The sequence below is a fragment of the Balaenoptera ricei genome, chromosome 1 (genome assembly GCF_028023285.1).
Source record: "Balaenoptera ricei isolate mBalRic1 chromosome 1, mBalRic1.hap2, whole genome shotgun sequence".
NCBI lineage: Eukaryota > Metazoa > Chordata > Mammalia > Artiodactyla > Balaenopteridae > Balaenoptera > Balaenoptera ricei.
In genome coordinates, this window is record NC_082639.1 from 105,920,970 (window position 1) to 105,936,122 (window position 15,153).

The following is a 15,153-nucleotide window of genomic DNA, read 5'->3' on the forward strand; positions in this document are numbered from 1 at the left end:
GACAGATAATCTAATAGAAAAATGAGCAAAAGATTTCTACAGGCACATCACATAAGAGAAAATTCAGGTAGCCAATAAACAGATGGAAAGGTTTCAATCATATTATTAAACAGAATACTGCAAATTAAAGCTGCTATCTGATGCTATACCCATCAGGTTTAGCAATGATTCAAGAAATTAATAATATGAAGCTTTGTTGAGGATATAGAATGATAAGACCTCTCTTACACTTCAGTGGCAATAAATCAATAAAACGACTTTAGATACCTGTTTGACATTACCTCATATAGTTGGAAATAGGCTCTATGATCCAGGAATTCCATCCCCACCCTACAGAAATGTGTACATATGTACACTAGGATACATGGATGTAACAGTACTCCCCCAAACTGGAAAGAAGCCTAATTTCCATCAGTGGTGACTGCAGCAATGGAGCTAATGAATCTGAGTTATATGCAACAACATGGATATTACAAACAAAACACAAATGAACATATAAGTCAAAATCAGGCAAAACTGAACTTTATTTTTAGGTGTACGTGCATACTTGATAAAAATAAATCAAGGACATTATGAGCAGAACTGTCAGGAAAGTTGTTACTTCTGGGGTGAAGGGAAAGGGCTCTAATCAGGAAATAATGGGATAGGGGCAGGGTATGGTTCATGTAGCTTCCAGGGAGCTCTGGTGTTGGTAATACATTTCTTGAGCACTACTGTTTGCTGTACGTATTTGTTAAAACATTCCTAAGATTTCAAGATCTTTTGTGTATATATTATATTTCATGGTGAAAAAAAAGTTTTTGTAATGTAAATTTTTTGTCTCTTTCTGAGATGTGACAATTACATATGCTTTGTTATCATTAATCTTTAGGTTGACGGATTAGCATAGACTCATAAAGATATCGTTGAAGGGATAGTGCTGGTAGATTAAATATGGCTGGCATTTTTACTTACATTGAAAAAACTATATCACGGGTGCATTGTGTCTCTTCCTTTTTTTTTTTTCTCCTAAAAGATAAAAAAATAGTTTCAATTTTTTGAGATGGCCATTATGATTCATTACATCCCTTTTGCTAGTGAATTAATGAAATGGTTATTATATGGATTCTAAAATGCCTCTGCATTATTCATATTAAGATAAAGCTAAGCACAACAAAGAACAACATTTATTTCTCTTTAAAGTTACCTTCTGAATCTATCCGTTTGGGTTCAATCAGTAGAAAGAAACCCTACAGTAATTGAAACAGGAAAATGTAATATAAAAAAAATATTAGCTGTAACAAGAGAATGGAATAACTACAGATTGGCTATTAACATGTAAAGAGAACTCTAAAGAATATTGAAACAGTGGATATATAATAAAGCAGATATATGATACATGACATGATATATATGATAAAATATGATATGATATATGATATAGCCACCACTCCCAGGGGTGAATTAGAGCATCTGTGGCAGGAAGAGTTAACCTCCTCCTAGGGCTGAGATCCAGATCTCGTTGGATGGGACAGCCTTGGATCACTGAATGGCAGAGAAATCACTGAGGTACACTCTGGTAGGTCTTGCCAGAAATCCAACCTCTCATGTCCTGGGGTAAACTGTTCACAGGAATGTGTCTCACTGAGGCACTGCAGAGCACTGGAGAAAGTTGTTCATGGGGAGGTATGTCACCGGGGCACCCTAATACACTCTACTACAGAACCGCCTGGGGAAAAGTGGGTGCCTGGGATTGCTACTGGTTGCTGGGTGCCTCTGGCTGCCTACACTGCAGATGTGTGGCCCTAGAGAGGCTGCCTGCACTTCAGAAGTTTGGCCTGGGGAAGTTACTTCAACTGCAGGAGGAGCCTGTCTAGGGAGTCACTGGAACAAGAAAAGCAAATCTCTTACTCCTAAAATTTCTCTCCAGCACCCTCTACTGATAAAGCTTAACTTAGTGCCAGCTAACAAAGCTAAGATACTTAAGGGCCCAGATCCATTTGCACAGGCAGAAAGGGTGATTTTAGAGCTAACTGGTAATAAATTGATAATCTAGTAAGTCCACTATGAGGAACTAGATTTGCCAGTCAGGACAGGCAAGATCAAAGAATTCTAGTTAGAGCTCTATTTTCTCTCACCCAGTTGTTTGAGGCTGGAACAAGGTGTGAGGATGGCACCCTTAAAGGATGATTCTTCCTGAGGCACAGATGGAATAGGCAAACCTGTTTTTTTTTCTCCACCAATGTTCTCCATTTGGTCAACAGAGGTCTTCCAACCCATACCCCTCAATTATCCAGTTTTTCTCGCTTGACTTGGGTAGATACACTTCTGAACCCTATGGCCAGAATACATGTAATTTCCTCCACAATTTGGTTGAATTCAACTAATCACTAATAGAAAAGGTTCCAATTTCTTTAATATGTTCTCTTGTCCTCTTTAATTGCAACAAGCTCTAAAAATTTATATTAGCCTTTGGACATTTTATGCATATAATTAGTTGGTCTACAAGCAATGACTGTGTTTTTTTTTTTCTTTCCTTGCTAGAACTAGAACTCCCAGATCAACTTCAGATTGAGAATATATGAGAGCTGACATCTGCATTATTCTTAACTTTAAAGGAAATAAATTTATACGTTTATTATTAAGTATGATGTTTTCTATAAATTAGATACCCTTTATTAGTTTTAGGAATTTTCTCTCTATTTCTAACTGCTGTTATATTTCATAATTTTTATCATGAAGATTTAATTTTCCCAAATACTTTGTTGATTCTACCGAAATGATTGTATGAGTCTTCTTAAGGTGTGATATCTAGTAATTGATTCACTAAGTGTTAACCATCTTTTCTGAGGAAAAAATTATTAGTCATAGTGTATTTGTATTCATCATTATGAACTTGCTTCTAGTTTCAGTTTGGTGAAAATTGATTTACAATGTTTGCCTCTATGTTTCTAGGTAAGTTAGATCTATAATTTTCCTTACTTGTGTTATCCTTGTAGGGTTTTTCTATCAGAGTCAAATTAGATGCATATATTGAGTTGAGGAGTGTTTTATTTTTCATTCTCTGGAAGGTTTATGATAGGCTGTTCTTTTAAATTTCAATGTATTATTATAGCAGCTAGGCCTGATTTTTCCCAAACATATTAGAATAAATTCGTTTACATTCATAATTTTTTATCTACTGTATCTGCCAAAACATCCCACTTTTATTTCCCTAATACTTGTTAGTTGTGCCTTCTTTATATTTTTATTTAATTTAACTATCTTTATTACCTTCCTTCAGTTATTTCATTAATTTCTGCTTGTCTTGATTATTTCCTACTTTCTATTTCTTTGGATTTATTCCGTGGTTCTTTGTCTAATTTCTTAAACAAAATGCTATGCCAAAACAATCTTGAGAAAGAAGAACGGAGCTGGAGGAATCACGCTCCCTGACTTCACACTATACTGTGAAGCTACAGTAATCCAAACAGTATGGTATTGGCACAAAAACAGGCATATAGATCAATGGAACAGGATAGAAAACCAAGGATTATACCCATGCACTTATGGTCAATTAATCTATGACAAAGGAGGCAAGAAAGCTCAATGGAGAAAAGACAGTCTCTTCAATAAGTGGTGCTGGGAAAACTGGACAGCTACATGTGAAAGAATGAAATTACAACACTCTCTAACACTATATACAAAAATAAACTCAAAATGGATTAAAGACCTAAATGTAAGACCAGATACTATAAAACTCCTAGAGGAAAACATAGGCAGAACACTGTGACATAAATCATGGCAGTATGTTTTTGGATCCATCTCCTAGAGTAATGGAAATAAAAACAAAAATACACAAATGGGACCTGATTAAACTTAAAAGCTCTTGCACAGCAAAGAAAACCATACACAAAACAAAAAGAAAACCTATGGGATGGGAGAAAATATTTACAAACGCTGCTATGGACAAGGGATTAAACTTTAAAATATACAGACAGCTCATACAGCTTAATATATATAAAAAAACAAGCAATCCAATCAAAAAATGGGCAGAAGACCTAAACAGACATTTCTCCAAAGAAGGCATACAGATGGCTAACAAGCACATGAAAAGATGCTCAATATCGCTAATTATTAGAGAAATGAAAATCAAAACTGCAATGAGGTATCACTTCACACCAGTCAGAATGGCTATCATTAAAAATTCTACAAATAATAAATGCTGGGAGGAGCTTCAAGATGGCGGAAGAGTAAGACGCGGCGATCACCATCCTCCCCACAAATACATCAGAAATACATCTACATGTGAAACAACTCCTACAGAACACCTATTGAACGCTGGCAGAAGACCTCAGACCTCCCAAAAGGCAAGAAACTCCCCACGTATCTGGGTAGGGCAAAAGAAAAAAGAAAAAACAGAGACAAAAGAATAGGGACGGGACCTGCACCAGTGGGAGGGAGCTGTGAAGGAGGAAAGGTTTCCACACACTAGGAAGCCCCTTCGCGGGCGGAGACTGCGGGTGGCGGAGGGGGGAAGCTTCAGAGCCACGGAGGAGAGTGCAGCCACAGGGGTGCGGAGGGCAAAGCAGAGAGATTCCCGCACGGAGGATCGGTGCCAAGTAGCACTCACCAGCCCGAGAGGCTTCTCTGCTCAGCCGCTGGGATGGATGGGGATTGGGAGCTGAGGCTCGGGCTTCGGTCGGATCACAGGGAGAGGACTGTGGTGGGTGGCGTGAACACAGCTTGAAGGGGACTAGTGCACCACAGCTAGCCGGGAGGGAGTCCGGGAAAAAGTCTGAAGCTGCTGAAGAGGCAAGAGACTTTTTCTTCCCTCTTTGGTTCCTGGTGCGCGAGGAGAGAGGATTAGGAGCGCTGCTTTAAGGAGCTCCAGAGACGGGCGCGAGCCGCGGCTATCAGCGCGGACCCCAGAGACGGGCATGAGACACTAAGACTGCTGCTGTGCCACCAAAAGCCTGTGTGCGAGCACAGGTCACTCTCCACACCGCCCCTCCCGGGAGCCTGTGCAGCCCGCCATTGCCAGGGTCCCGTGATCCAGAGACAACTTCCCCGGGAGAACACACGGCACACCTCAGGCTGGTGCAACATCATGATGGCCTCTGCCGCCGCAGGCTCACCCCGCATCCATGCCCCTCCCTCCCCCAGGCCTGAGTGAGCCAGAGCCCCCGAATCAGCTGTTGCTTTAACCCCGTCCTGTCTGAGCGAAGAACAGATGCCCTCAGGCGACCTACATGCAGAGGCGGGTCCAAATCCAAAGCTGAACCCCAGGAGCTGTGGGAACACAGAAGAGAAAAGGAAATTTCTCCCAGCAGCCTCAGGAGCAGTGGATTAAATCTCCACAATCAACTTGATGTACACTGCATCTGTGGAATACCTAAATAGACAACGAATCATCCCAAATAGAGGAGATGGACTTTGGGAGCAACGATATATATATATTTTTTCCCTTTTTCTTTTTTTGTGAGTGTGTATGTGTATGCTTCTGTGTGTGATTTTGTCTGTATAGCTTTGCTTTTACCATTTGTCCTAGGGTTCTGTCTGTCCTTTTTTTTCTTTTTCTTTTTTTTTATTACTTAAAAAAAGTTTTTTTCTTAATAATTATTTTTATTTTAATAATTTTATTTTATTTTACTTTATTTTATTTTATCTTCTTCTTTCTTTCTTTCTTTCTTTTCTCCCTTTTATTCTGAGCCATGTGGATGACAGGCTCTTGGTACTCCAGCCAGGCATCAGGGCTGTGCCTCTGAGGTGGGAGAGCCAAGTTCAGGACACTGGTCCACAAGAGACCTCCCAGCTCCACATAATATCAAACAGCGAAAATCTCCCAGAGATCTCCATCTCAATGTTAAGACCCAGCTCCACTCAACGACCAGCAAACTACAGTGCAGGACACCCTATGCCAAACAACTAGCAAGACAGGAACACAACGCCACCCATTAGCAGAGAGGCTGCCTAAAATCAAAATAAGGCCACAGATACCCCAAAACACACCACCAGACATGGACCTACCCACCAGAAAGACAAGATCCAGCCTCATTCACCAGAACACAGGCACTAGTCCCCTCCACCAGGAAGCCTACACAACCCACTGAACCAACCTTAGCCACTGGGGACAGACACCAAAAACAACAGAAACTACGAACCTGCAGCCTGTGAAAAGGAGACACCAAACACAGTAAGTTAAGCAAAATGAGAAGACAGAGAAACACACAGCAGATGAAGCAGCAAGGCAAAAACCCACCAGACCTAACAAATGAAGAGGAAATAGGCAGTCTACCTGAAAAAGAATTCAGAATAATGATAGTAAAGATGATCCAAAATCTTGGAAATAGAATGGAGAAAATACAAGAAACGTTTAACAAGGACCTAGAAGAACTAAAGAGCAACAAACAGTGATGAACAACACAATAAATGAAATTAAAAATTCTCTAGAAGGGATCAAAAGCAGAATAACTGAGGCAGAAGAACGGATAAGTGACCTGGAAGATAAAATAGTGGAAATAACTACTGCAGAGCAGAATAAAGAAAAAAGAATGAAAAGAATTGAGGACAGTCTCAGAGACCTCTGGGACAATATTAAACACACCAACATTCGAATTATAGGGGTCCCAGAAGAAGAAGAGAAAAAGAAAGGGTCTGAGAAAATATTTGAAGAGATTATAGTTGAAAACTTCCCTAATATGGGAAAGGAAATAGTTAATCAAGTCCAGGAAGCACAGAGAGTCCCATACAGGATAAATCCAAGGAGAAACATGCCAAGACACATATTAATCAAACTACCAAAAATTAAATACAAAGAACAACTATTAAAAGCAGCAAGGGAAAAACAACAAATAACACATAAGGGATCCCCATAAGGTTAACAGCTGATCTTTCAGCAGAAACTCTGCAAGCCAGAAGGGAGTGGCAGGACACATTTAAAGTGATGAAGGAGAAAAACCTACAACCAAGATTACTCTATGCAACAAGGATCTCATTCAGATTTGATGGAGAAATTAAAAGCTTTACAGGCAAGCAAAAGCTGAGAGAATTCAGCACCACCAAACCAGTTTTACAACAAATGCTAAAGGAGCTTCTCTAGGCAAGAAACACAAGAGAAGGAAAAGACCTACAAAAACAAACACAAAACAATTAAGAAAACGGTAATAGGAACATACATATCGATAATTACCTTAAATGTAAATGGATTAAATGCTCCAACCAAAAGACATAGACTGGTTGAATGGATATAAAAACAAGACCCATATATATGTTGTCTACAAGAGACCCATTTCAGACCTAGGGACACACACAGACTAAAAGTGAGGGGATGGAAAAAGATATTCCATGCAAATGGAAATCAAAAGAAAACTGGAGTAGCAATTCTCATATCAGACAAAATAGACTTTAAAATAGACACTATTACGAGACACAAAGAAGGACACTGCATAATGATCAAGGGATCAATCCAAGAAGAAGATATAACAATTGTAAATATTTATGCACCCAACGTAGGAGTACCTCAATACATAAGGCAAATACTAACAGCCATAAAAGGGAAAATCGACAGTAACACAATCACAGTAGGGGACTTTAACACCCCACTTTCACCAATGGACAGATCATCCAAAATGAAAATAAATAAGGAAACACAAGCTTTAAGTGACACATTAAACAAGACGGACTTAATTGATATTTATAGGACATTCCATCCCAAAACAACAGAATATACATTCTTCTCAAGTGCTCATGGAACATTCTCCAGGATAGATCATATCTTGGGTCACAAATCAAGCCTTGGTAAATTTAAGAAAATCGAAATCGTATCAAGTATCTTTTCCGACCACAACGCTATGAGACTGGATATCAATTACAGGAAAAAATCTGTAAGAAATACAAACACGAACTTCCCTGGTGGCGCAGTGGTTGAGAATCTGCCTGCTAGTGCAGGGGACACGTGTTCGAGCCCTGGTCTGGGAAGATCCCACATGCCACAGAGTGGCTGGGCCCGTGAGCCACAATTACTGAGCCTGCGCATCTGGAGCCTGTGCTCCGCAACAAGAGAGGCCGCAATAGTGTAAGGCCCGTGCACTGCGATGAAGAGTGGCCCCCACTTGCCGCAACTGGGGAGAACCCTTGCACAGAAACGAAGACCAAACACAGACAAAAATAAATAAATAAAATTAAATTAAATATTAAAAAAAAGAAATACAAACACATGAAGGCTAAACAACACACTACTTAATAAACAAGAGATCACTGAAGAAATCAAAGAGGAAATAAAAAAAATACCTACAAACAAATGACAATGAAAACACAATGACCCAAAACCTATGGGATGCATCAAAAGCAGTTTTAAGAGGGAAGGTTATAGCAATACAATCCTACCTTAAGAAACAAGAAACATCTCAAATAAACAACCTAACCTTACATCTAAAGCAATTAAAGAAAGAAGAACAAAAAAACCCCAAAGTTAGCAGAAGGAAAGAAATCATAAAGATCAGATCAGAAATAAATGAAAAAGAAATGAAGGAAACGATAGCAAAGATCAATAAAACTAAAAGCTGGTCCTTTGAGAAGATAAACAAAATTAATAAACCATTAGCCAGACTTATGAAGAAAAAAAGGGAAAAGACTCAAATCAATAGAATTAGAAATGAAAAAGAAGTAACAACTGACACTGCAGAAATACAAAGGATCATGAGAGATTACTACAGGCAACTATATGCCAATAAAATGGAAAACCTGGAAGAAATGGACAAATTCTTAGAAATGCACAACTTTCCGAGACTGAACCAGGAAGAAATAGAAAATATGAACAGACCAATCACAAGCACTGAAATTGAAACTGTGATTAAAAATCTTCCAACAAACAAAAGCCCAGGACCAGATGGCTTCACAGGCAAATTCTATCAAACATTTAGAGAAGAGCTAACACCTATCCTCAAACTCTTCCAAAATATAGCAGAGGGAGGAACACTCCCAAACTCATTCTACGAGGCCACCATCACTCTGATACCAAAACCAGACAAAGATGTCACAAAGAAAGAAAACTACAGGCCAATATCACTGATGAACATAGATGCAAAAATCCTCAACAGAATACTAGCAAACAGAATCCAACAGCACATTAAAAGGATCATACACTATGGTCAAGTGGGGTTTATTCCAGGAAAGCAAGGATTCTTCAATATACTCAAATCAATCAATGTGATACACCATATTAACAAATTGAAGGAGAAAAACCATATGATCATCTCAATCGATGCAGAGAAAGCTTTCGACAAAATTCAACACCCATTTATGATAAAAACCCTCCAGAAAGTAGGCACAGAGGGAACTTTCCTCAACATAATAAAGGCCATATATGAGAAACCCACAGCCAACATCATCCTCAACAGTGAAAAACTGAAACCATTTCCACTAAGATCAGGAACAAGACAAGGTTGCCCACTCTCACCACTATTATTCAACATAGTTGTGGAAATTTTAGCCACAGCAATCAGAGAAGAAAAAGAAATAAAAGGAATCTAAATAGGAAAAGAAGAAGTAAAGCTGTCACTGTTTGCAGATGACATGATACTATACATAGGGAATCCCAAAGATGCTACCAGAAAACTACCAGAGCTAATCAATGAATTTGGTAAAGTAGCAGAATACAAAATTAATGCACAGAAATCTCTTGCATTCCTATACACTAATGATGAAAAATCTGAAAGTGAAATTAAGAAAACACTCCCATTTACCACTGCAACAAAAAGAATAAAATACCTAGGAATAAATCTATCTAAGGAGACAAAAGACCTGTATGCAGAAAATTATAAGACACTGATGAAAGAAATTAAAGATGATAAAAACAGATAGAGAGATACACCATGTTCTTGGATTGGAAGAATCAACATTGTGAAAATGACTCTCTTACCCAAAGCAATCTACAGATTCAATGCAATCCCTATCAAACTACCACTGGCATTTTTCACAGAACTAGAACAAAAAATTTCACAATTCGTATGGAAACACAAAAGACCCCAAATAGCCAAAGCAATCTTGAGAACGAAAAATGGAGCTGGAGGAATCAGGCTCCCTGACTTCAGACTATATTACAAAGCTACAGTAATCAAGACAGTTTGGTACTGGCACAAAAACAGAAATATAGATCAATGGAACAGGATAGAAAGCCCAGGGATAAAACCATGCACATATGGTCACCTTATCTTTGATAAAGGAGGCAAGACTATACAGTGGAGAAAAGACAGCCTCTTCAATAAGTGGTGCTGGGAAAACTGGACAGCTACATGTAAAAGAATGAAATTAGAACACTCCCTAACATCATACACAAAAATAAACTCAAAATGGATTAAAGACCTAAATGTAAGGCCAGACACTATCAAACTCTTAGAGGAAAACATAGAACACTCTATGACATAAATCACAGCAAGATCCTTTTTGACCCACTTCCTAGGGAAATGGAAATAAAAACAAAAATAAACAAATGGGACCTAGTGAAACTTAAAAGCTTTTGCACGGCAAAGGAAACCATAAACAAGACGAAAAGACAACCCTCAAAATGGGAGAAGATATTTGCAAATGAAGCAACTGACAAAGGATTAATCTCCAAAACATACAAGCAACTCATGCAGCTCAATATCAAAAAAACAAACAACCCAGTCCAAAAATGGGCAGAAGACCTAAATAGACATTTCTCTAAAGAAGATATACAGATTGCCAACAAACACATGAAAGAATGCTCAACATCATTAATCATTAGAGAAATGCAAATCAAAACTACAATGAGGTATCACCTCACACCAGTCAGAATGGCCATCATCAAAAAATCTACAAACAATAAATGCTGGAGAGGGTGTGGAGAAAAGGGAACCCTCTTGCACTGTTGGTGGGAATATAAATTGATACAGCCACTATGGAGAACAGCATGGAGATTCCTTAAAAAACTAAAAATAGAACTACCATACAACCCAGCAATCCCACTACTGGGCATATACCCTGAGAAAACCGTAATTCAAAAAGAGTCATGAACCACAATGTTCATTGCAGCTCTATTTATAATAGCCAGGACATGGAAGCAACCTGAGTGTCTATCGACAGATAAATGGATAAAGAAGATGTGGCAAATATATACAATGGAATATTACTCAGCCACAAAAAGGAACGAAACTGAGTTATTTGTAGTGAGGTGGATGGACCTAGAGACTGTCATACAGAGTGAAGTAAGTCAGAAAGAGGAAAACAAATACCGTACGCTAACACATATATATGGAATCTAAAAAAAAAAAAAACAGAAAGAAAAAATAATGGTCAGAAGAACCTAGGGGCAAGACAGGAATAAAGATGCAGACCTACTACAGAATGGACTTGAGGATACGAGGAGGGGGAAGGGTAAACTGGGACAAAGTGAGAGAGTGGCATGGACATATATACACTACCAAACATAAAATAGATAGCTAGTGGGAAGCAGCCGCATAGCACAGGGAGATCAGCTCAGTGCTTTGTGACCACCTATAGGGGTGGGATAGGGAGGGTGGGAGGGAGGGAGATGCAAGAGGGAAGAGATATTGGGACATACGTATATGCATAAGTGATTCACTTTGTTATAAAGCAGAAACTAACACACCACTGTAAAGCAATTATACTCCAATAAAGATGTTAAAATAATAATAATAATAATAAATGCGGGATAGGGTGTTGGGAAATAGGAACCCTCCTACACTGATGGTGAGAATGTAAATTGGTACAGCCACTATTGAGAACAGTATGGAGGTTCCTTAAAAAACTAATAGATAGTTACCATATGATCCTGCAGTCCCACTCCTGGGCATGTATCTGGAGAAAACTCTAAAAGATAATGCACTGCAATGTTCATAGCAGCATTATTTATAATACCCAAGAAATGGAAGCAACCTAAATGTCCAATGACTGTTGAATGGATACAGAAGATGTGGTATATATATACAATGGAATTTTACTCAGCCATAAAAAAGAATGAAATAATGCCATTTGCAGCATCATGGATGGACCTAGAGATTATCATACTAAGTGAAGTAGGCCAGACAGAGAAAGACAAATATCATATGATATGGCTTATATGTGGAATCTAAGAAAATGATACAGATGAACTTATTTACAAAATAGAAATAGACTCACAGACATAGAAAACAAACTTAAGGTTACCAAGGAGGAGAGAGGGGTGGGGGAGGATAAATTAGGAGTGTGGGATTAACATATACACACTACTAAATATAAAATAGATAAACAATAAGGACTTACTGTATAGCACAGGGAACTATATTCAATATCTTGTAATAACCTATAATTGAAAAGAATCTGAAAAAGAATATATATATGTATAACTGAATCACTTTGCTGTATACCTGAAACTAACACAATATTGTAAATTAACTATATTTCAATTAAAAATTTTTAAATGCTTATGTTATTGATTCAGTCTTTCTGCTGTGGCATAAATATTTAGATGAGAATTTTTCTACTTAAAAACTTTGGTTGCTGTCCATAGTTCTAATAATTACTATTTCAAAAATAGTGGTAGTATTTGATAAGAATTTTGGTATAGTTACTAAATATCTTCTAACATATTTTATTAATAACTGACATTTATACATTAAATTTTTTTCATAGATATAGGGGTGTTGGTTAGATTTTTTGTTTCTCATTTGATAGTGCCATGTTCAGAGATAACTGTCTATATGATACTGATTCTTTGAAACTACACTAAGATTTTAAGATGGCTTTACCTAGGTATAATTTTTATGAATCTTCCAGATATTCTTGGAAAATTCATTAACTGTTATTGTGACAGTCAGTGCTCTGTATATAATAGGGTGTTGAAAAGGTATTCTTCCTGTCTTGGAGTGTCAGCACAGGCCTCTTGATGTCCTTTAGTCAAACCACAAGGAGCACCCTGGTGAGTCAAACAAAGATAGATTCACTGATGCTTTTTGCTGCAGGGAAAATTACACACTAAGGGGAAATGTGGTATCTCAGTAAGTGAGTGTTAGGAAGGGCTTATTATGGGATTGTACTTGTGTTAGTTGATATTGAGAGAGGTTTAAAAAATTGAGTATCTTAATGAATATTATCAAAGTTGCAGGCATGATCAGACGAAATGTGCTCTTCTCTTTAATTACATCCCCAAACTGGATTTTGTTTATAACAAAGTTTTTGTATAAAGTAATTTTACATTGTTTTATTTACTGAAACCTAAGGTAGGTTTTTAGTATATTTTCTTGGGTTGTCCAGGTATATAGTCTTATTAATCTCAGATGAAGATATCTTCTCTTCCTCCTTTCCAATTCTTATATGTAAAATCCTGCAATAACTATAGTAACAAGATTCTGATGTAACATGATTACTGGTTGGTGACCATCGTCTGCCAGATCCTTATTCTGAAATCTTTTCCCGGAGTGAAGGGAAAGGGGTGATTGAGGAGAGGGAGAGAGAAAAATGAGACAATTCCATTACAGAAAGACACAAGCTGGGTTCTTACATTCCAGTATTTGCTAGCCTAAATTGTCTGAAATAGGCATAAGAAGCAGGTGATGATTTACAATGAGGAGCTTGCAAATCCCTGTCTAATTACAGAACCCAGACTCAATCCCAATATGTTTATGCTGAAGCAGCTAAGTGCCACCAGGTAGTACCAAATAGCAGCCAGGGCCCAGACAGGTATGGATTATCCAGCTGGACTCCAGAACTCCTACCCAGCTAGCCAATAGCTGGCTTGCCTTGTTCATTTAAGTAATTTTGCAATTCTGTGGTCTCAAAATTTATACAACTGAATTTGAAAATATATTTGCTTCATGGATCACCTATTGCAAATAGCAATGTTGTTAAGCATAAAATAATCTCCACAAATTAAATTTATGAAAGCAAATAACTGGAAAAGGAAGGAGGGAGGAAGGAAGGGAGGGAATGGAATTAGTGAGAGGATATAGGAGTCTCACCTATATTACCTCATTTTTGAACATCTGAAACAAATATGAAAAAATATTAATGTATTATAATTTTAAAATATAAAATTATACATAGTTATATACTACAGTATTTATAATATTAGGTGTTTATACATTTCTGTCAGTATTATAGATACATTTTATTGAAGTATAACTCACATTAGTAAAATTCACAAATCTGAAGTAAATTTTACATGAAATTTTATGTATACATTCATGAAATCACCACCAAAGTCAAGGTATTTTCTGTCTCCAAACAGATTTTTCTTGCAGTCTTCTCAGTCAAGACCCCTCTCCCCGAGAAGTACCCACTATTCAGATCTTTATTTATCAGCTGTTTGCTTTTCTGACTTACATAATGGAATCATACAGAATGCACTTTTTAGTGTCCGGCTTATTTTGCTCAACATTATGTCAATGACACCTCTTTATATTGTTGCATGTTATTTTTTTCATTTCTGGGTAGTATTCCACAGAGTGACAGCACCGTAATTTATCCATCCTCCTGCTGATATTGTCTTCAGTTTGGGTGCTCAAAGACAAGGTGGTGAAGAAACACACTAGTTGATCAGGAAAAGAAGTTAAGTCAGGATTATTAATACATAATTTCCCTGCCTTCACGTATCAATGGCAGGCTGTCAATAGAAGTTTTTTAGAAATATTATCATTGGAGGGAAAATGTTTTGGATAATGTTGTGTTTGCACCTTCCAGATCCACTCTCTTCCTTTCTCCACCAAGATTTCTCCTCCAGGAAGCTGACCTGTATCAATGGTTCAATTCCAACAGACTCCTTTATTTTCAGACTTCGACTTGGCTTCAGCAAATAGAAAGTCCAGGGTGGAAGTGTGGTGGGGAATGAGATGAGGGTGTTCATTTCTTGGCTTCCTTGCAGTGAGAGGGCCTGGGGCTCACCATGCCCCTGGCAGAAGTCACAGCTCTCCTTGAGTTAACTTGTTCTATAGGACTCCCTCCTTTCAGTTTCCAGTAACCTCTCCCAGCCTTCACGCCTTTGGACCGGGAAGTGGTAATACATGCTGATGCTAATCAGGACTTTCTGCACTACCCCCTAGGTTTCCCCTACACCCCACACGCATTTCATAATTAGTTTTGATAAATAAGCCCTTCTTGAATTATCCTTATTTGAATTTGCCCACACTTTGCAGTCAGGACTTGACGGGTGCAGATGTTTTAAATGTGTTTTCTTAA